Below are 6,604 nucleotides of genomic sequence, written 5' to 3'. Positions count from 1 at the left end.
CACACACACACGTTACATAATCAGCATCAGACCTTGTAGCACCTCGTAAAGCACTCTGATCCTGCAGAAACATGATGCGCTAGAACACAGGACAAAAATAAAAAGTAGGTCTTCCAGCCTACTCTCTCATAAGCATTTCACTCACAAACAAACAAACAAACAAACAAACAAACACACTTATCTCAGCATGCAAATAGCCAAAACAACTTCCTGAACTTCTACTTTGTTGCAGAGTAAAGATGAAGAAAAAGTGCGAAAGAACGTAGTCTCATTCTTGGACCGACTACCTCCCATTTTAACAGGGTTTTAAAGGGATGCCACAGGGACAACATTAGAAACACGCTGTGCTGCACGGGGTCAAAAAGCCTGCAGTCTAGGAACAAATGTGAAAGGCTAAAAGAGTTTTGCATGGTGTGTTCCCCTTAGGGCGGTGAAATTCAAACTTTCTTTGGAAACATGAAACACTGCTTCACTGTCAATAATTAAAAGCAACTGTACTGTAAAGACACTAGCTGTGATACTGCCAGATGTGCTGCATCACATTCCTTTCCCAATAGACCCTCTTTTTAGCGAGCACAGGTTGTTACATGACAATCTACCAGCATTACGAAGTTGGGAAAAAGCCTCCATTTCTGGATGAACATTACAACCAGCAAATACTGAGGTCAAAGGTCAAAGAATCCCAATAACAGAAGACGAGGAGGATTTCTTTTGGGGTTTTTTTCCAGTTACTATGAACAAAAAAATGGCTACAGCCTGGAGTATGACCACTGACATAAAAACACATCCACACATCCACACAGTAAACACACTAACTTACCGCGGGGCTGTTGTATGAGCTTAAACAAGAGTGAGGAAAAGATTGTGTGGCCGCAGGGGGCTTTTATATCTACAGCGACAGTCAGCGAGGGAGGGGGCGGCACCCAAAATGTATTACACAACATAACCCCGCCCACTGTGTACTCAGAAGCTCAAACACACATGACAATTTCAGCTGATCCATCAACACACTAAACACTCTCACTCTCACTCTCTCACTCACTCTCTCACTCTCTCACTCTCTCACTCTCTCACTCTCTCACTCACACACACACGTAAGTAAAAAAAGACGTGGAATAGGGCCAGACAGTGGAGGAACAGTTCAGTTACGTGACCTTTGAAAAAGAAACCTTTTAAATCAATCAGAGGGTAGACTCGCTTAAGTACAACTACTGCTGAGTTTACACATTTTACCCCCCCCAAAAAAAATCCCACACACATGCAAAAAATAACGTGATGGTGGACAGCAGGTCACGAGGGTCAAGGTTCAGTGCGAGCGTCAGGCTGCTGGGTCTGACAATGGTCAGTCACATGACCAGCACGCAGCCAATAGACTTTAACCACACACACACACACACACACACACACACACACACACACACACACACACACACACACACACACACACACACACACACACACACAACACACCACACCACACACACACACACACACACACACACACACACACACACACACACACACACAGTTTTAACTGACATCACTCCAATCCTTCAGTTTAGTGGCTCCCTCTCTGTTTTAGAACCGATTTTAGGATCTGACTGATTGCATTTAAAGCTTGTCAGGGTCTAGCCCCCGACTATATCACATGACCCCATACTGTACGAGCCTGTTCGCAAATTTAGATCCCGGGGCCGGGTCCTTTTTAACCGTTCCAAAGTCAAGGCTCAAAACATGAGGTGAGCATGCATCTCCATCAGGGCACCTGGGCTTTGAAGTACCTCCCCGTGGACGTAGGTAGGGCTGGGTACCGAATTCAGACAGAACTGCCTCTAAAGTATTGAGTAGGGCTGGGCAATATATCAGTATAAATCAATATTGTGATATGAGGCTAGATATCGTCTTAGATTAATTGTTTTCGTAATATTGTGATATGTCCCTGGTTTTACAGACTGCATTACAGTAAAGTGATGTCATTTTCTGAACTTTCAAGACTGTTCTCGCAGTTCTATCATTTCCTTTTATGCACTTTATCATTATATCCACATTACTGATGATTTTTTTTTTTAAATCAAAAATCTCACTGTGTGGATATTTTGTGAAAGCATTTATTGCCAACCCTACAATATTGCTACACTATCGAGGTAATTGTGATATTTGATTTTCTCCATGTTGCCCAGCGTTAGTATTGAGTACATGACACCACAACATGACTGTACAATTTATTTAATTTTAATTTTTTTAAACGCACATTGTAGTCAAGCCTCCTAAAATACAACAACCTATGTGAGCCCCGACACTGGGCAAAACGTGGAGTTTTTCCTGCCCGCCTCTACGACATGTAGACAGCCAATCACAGCATTATTAGATCTAGGTAGACGCATGCTTTATGCTTATTGGCTGACGCTGATGAGACTTACTCCTTGGGTGTTGAAGTTTGGCAGTGAATGACGAGGCATTTTTCAACACTCAATACTATGGAGGCAAATCGGTCGGTGCCTAAAAATAATCTAAATTCGGTACTCAGCCCTAAGAGAGAATCGAGAGACGCTTTGAAGTTGTGTCCCCTCCAAATCAAATCAGACTTACGAAAACCTTTGGGTATTCATTTTGAACCTTGACCTCCTCTTTATCTATCAGCAGCTTGTCGTGCATTAAATGTAGTATTATCTTCTGCAAGCTAAACCTTATCAAACAGTTCATGGCCCATTGAATTCTGTCCCAACCCCAGACCTCATGGTACGGAGGCTCGAGGATAAGAAGGTTGTTTAGTAAGAATTGGGCAATGAGTCTGGAATGTGACAGCAAAGCTGGATGGAGCTATCACAACATTTTTTTCTATAAGCCTTACATAAGGCCTCGTTTGAATTAGAGATAGACAAATTATCTTCCCTGGCCGATTGTCTGGCCTGATGTTTGGCAGTTTGTAGATTATCTGCGTTGGCGTGTTATTTGCCTGATGACTGATAAAGTTAATTAATTTAAAAATGTTCAGTTTGGCTCGGCTCCAGCTCTGTGTCTGTCCCTCTGCCTCGGGTTCACTCACCACTGAGTCTGCCTTAACCCTTGTGTTGTCTTTCCATTAAAATTGAAAAACCAACACTTTTGACTTTAGACTAAAATTAAAGGAATGGATGTTGATGGATAATCACAGACCGGAATATCTCAACTTTTACTCAATCCTATTTCAAAACCACTTCAATTGTTTTTCAAATAATTATAAAATTGAGTAAGACGCCCCAAAAGTAATGAAAGCAGAGATTCATACAAGAGATTCATACATTCAAAGAGCGTTCAATTATTTTATTTTGGGTAATTACAGTTGGGTAGTTAAAAAGAACATTGATGTAGGAAAATTTGACCCGAGGACAGCCGCCCACAACACTATCTGACTATCTTTTACTGTGTTTCTAATATATTAAATAATTGCTTAGCATTTAAACACAGTTTTGTGTTTTGTTGTTTACAACATTCAAAAATGTTAATTTTGACTTAAAGATTTTTATTTCACTGTAAATGCATATCGGTTCCAAATATCGGTTATCGGTACAATAATCGGTATTGATATCGACCATGAAAAACCAGTATCAGTCCATTCCTTGTTTGAATGTTATTTTGCGTGTTGCCACTCAAACAGAAAATGTTATCAGTCCGATAGACTTTCCCAACAGCTGCCAAACTGACTGTCCAGCATTCTCCCAGCACTATTTTTGAAATCCCACTTGATCTACACGAGCCTGAGCAAAGGTTACGGAAAGGTCCAAGTTGCTGGGACCCAGCCTTGGCCTGTTGGGGTCAAGGGTCATCAAGACATAGTGCAGAGACCCTGTCAGTGTTTTCCTTATGTTAGTGGAAGACTAGAATTGTATTGTGTAAATTTATAAATGTTCTTCCTTAGAGTACAGGGGGTAAGTATACACATCCTATGTTAAATTCCCCTAGAGGCAGGCAGGTTTTTATTATCAAAGACCAGTTATTTCATGGATCAGGATACTATCCATCCTGATAAAGTTCCCTTGGCCTTTGGAATTAAAATACCCCCCCCCCCCCTCCTCCCCAATATCATCACATACCATTCACCATACATAAAGATTGGCATGGTTTTATTTCAGTTAGGTTAATACCTGGTGGGGGGGGAGGAGTATTTTAATTCCAAAAGCCAAGGGAACTTTATCAGGATGCATAGTATCCTGATCCATGAAATAACTGGCCTTAAATAATAAAAACCTGCCTCTATGGGAATTTAACATGGGGGGCTGTATACTAATACCCCTGTAGTTTAAAGAAGAACATTTATTTACAATAAATTATTCATTCACAAAGAAAACTGGTGTCTTTAAAAGGTTGTACTTGCCGAAAATGTTTGAATTAAGGCATTAAGATCAGTTTCCAAAAGATGTTTTTTTTTATTCCTCTTTCTAATCAACTTTAGCATGGGTGTGTAAACTTATTCAAGCCACTGTATATATAATACACACAAAATAGCTTAAAGACAAAACTAAAACAAAGTCCACTTTCATTAAGTCATTTAGTTACATTCATTCGGCTTAGCAGGTGACCACACAAGCCTGGGTGCTGCACCTAAGCCTCACCTTAACAGGTGGCAGTGCATGTAGAGTACTGATCCCAGGGCTGTTGTTGTAATGGGATACACCTTTGACAAACAACTGTACTCATACTGATAGTACTGCATCTTCTTCCACCAACACCCCTTCACTACAACTGCTCTATTTTTGATTAATGCCACCGCGACTTTTGTCTTACCATTTCTACTGGTCTGTTACTAAAACATATACTGCAGATGTTACTGCTGCTGTTGATACTACAGACTGTTTTCTCATCTTCTATACAAATCTTACCACTACTCCTGATCTTCCTCCTCCTACTGCAGCTCTTACTACAACTTTTTACTTCAACAAGAAGTTTGCTGCCAATGCAATTTCTTTTCTTTTTTCTCCCCTCACCTATCCAAACAATAACCATCTTGAAAGTGGGCGTTCCTATGAGTTTAGGTGAATGCCTCCAAGCTGCAACCCAACATGAACCCAATCCTCAGTATTTTTCTGTGAACATGGTGAGATGTTAAGACATGCCTGAGAACTGTTAATGTACGAGACAGTGGCTGCTTTGCATCAAGGGCCTTCATCAGTTCCCTGTTGCCCCCACAGTCTATGGTGGCCCCACCTACACTAAAAACGGCTCTGTTGGTCATGATGACCGCCATCTGTTGCTACTGATAAAGCCACTGGCAGAAGCGTTGGTCACAGGAAGACCCCCAGGAAAACCCCCAGGAAGTGCCCCAGGCTTTCAAGCAAAGTGAACATAGTGGCCGAACAGTGGAATCCCAACTTGTCACCTGATGCCCTCGGGTCCAAAAGGACTTTTTCCCATAAACCTTCATGCTGAAACAGACAGCTGTAAGTCATTCGATACATTTCTTTGTGTCACTACCCCAGCAAAATGACTCGTTTCACTATCAGAAGTTGATCCATTCGGTCCAATAACATTTGGAAAGTGTAGAAAAGCAGCACGATTAAATCATTTTACATCCATTCAAGTTAGTGGAGCTCTAAACTGTAAGTAGCCGGCTCGGACATCTCTATCCAACGCTGACCATTCTTATCATACAGCCATGGTTTCTTACTGCAGGAAGAAGCTGGCCTGCTCGGGGTTCAGGTTACTCTTCCCCAAAAAACTATTTATATTCGTTGCAATTCCCTCAAATACAACACTATGACTCTCTTGTTGTTGGTTGATGACTTAAGAAATGCCAATACTACTGATTGATTAGACTGACGATAACAAATTCCTATAATCAAAAATACATGTTCAAATTCAAGATACCGTCCTGAGATGAGAGTTTGTGTTAAAACTTGACTTACATTTTAATTGCACGTGAGAGTTTTGTGGCCAATAATGTTTATTTACCCTAATCATCTTTCTAAAATAGAAAATAAATTTCTTCTTCTGTGAATGCTCAGGGAAACCAACCAGCACTGAGTTCTTTTCTTTTTTTCATTTAAACTTATTAATCAAAAGTCAACATCAGCTGTAGTGCCCTTTGGGTGTAGCATTGTATACACCTGTATAACTGGTTTCTACCATACCTTTACATGTGTTTTATATTTCTTCAATGCATAGGCTTTTCCATTTTGACGGTCCCTGTCAAAATGTACAAAAGGTAGATTTGTGCCCCACAAAATGAAAACCCACTCCCCGAAAAAGTCTAAAAAATAACTGTTCAGGACATTCAGATCAAGAACTGTGTCTATTTTGCAACATAAAGGGGTTAAAAGGAGGGTGAAAAATAAAGATGTGATTATGGGGTTTTGTAGATTCATACTTTGGAGCTTATGGCTCTACCAACGTGTCGTTCTCCAACAGATTCTTTGTTGAGATGTACATGAGTGATAAAAACAAAAAAATCATACCGAAACATGTGTGATGTCTTGAATTTGCACAAAGTTTCAAACAACAAAAGGAGAATAATAATTTCTTTTACATAAATAAAGACCATTGCACTATTAATGGTCCATTACCAGTAACCCTATCCCTATCCAGAATGCAGGAAATGAAGTGTTTGACACTCTCAAATGTAATGGGG

The 6,604-nt window shown here is 40.4% G+C and overlaps 1 protein-coding gene and 1 long non-coding RNA gene across 3 annotated transcripts in view; one reads left to right on the top strand and one right to left on the bottom strand.

Annotated features, from left to right (window-relative positions):
* nt5c3a (5'-nucleotidase, cytosolic IIIA) overlaps positions 1 to 6,604 on the bottom strand; it is an 18,862-nt gene that overhangs the window by 7,242 nt on the left and 5,016 nt on the right. Inside the window, exon 1 of one of the 2 annotated variants that reach the window (XM_032519194.1) lies at positions 821 to 891. The exons of the other annotated variant lie outside the window; for it this stretch is intronic. The gene's annotated coding sequence lies outside the window, so the exon portion shown is untranslated. Of the gene's footprint in view, positions 1 to 820; positions 892 to 6,604 lie in introns of those variants that run through there. 2 annotated transcript variants of the gene reach the window in all.
* Positions 1 to 6,604, top strand: part of LOC116691505 (uncharacterized) — a 15,990-nt gene that overhangs the window by 6,821 nt on the left and 2,565 nt on the right. The gene's annotated exons all lie outside the window — the stretch shown is intronic.

The sequence above is a fragment of the Etheostoma spectabile genome, chromosome 6, assembly GCF_008692095.1.
Source record: "Etheostoma spectabile isolate EspeVRDwgs_2016 chromosome 6, UIUC_Espe_1.0, whole genome shotgun sequence".
NCBI classification, from domain to species: Eukaryota; Metazoa; Chordata; class Actinopteri; order Perciformes; family Percidae; genus Etheostoma; species Etheostoma spectabile.
The sequence above is the reverse complement of the archived record's forward strand: the minus strand, read 5'-3'. Positions and strand labels throughout refer to the sequence as shown.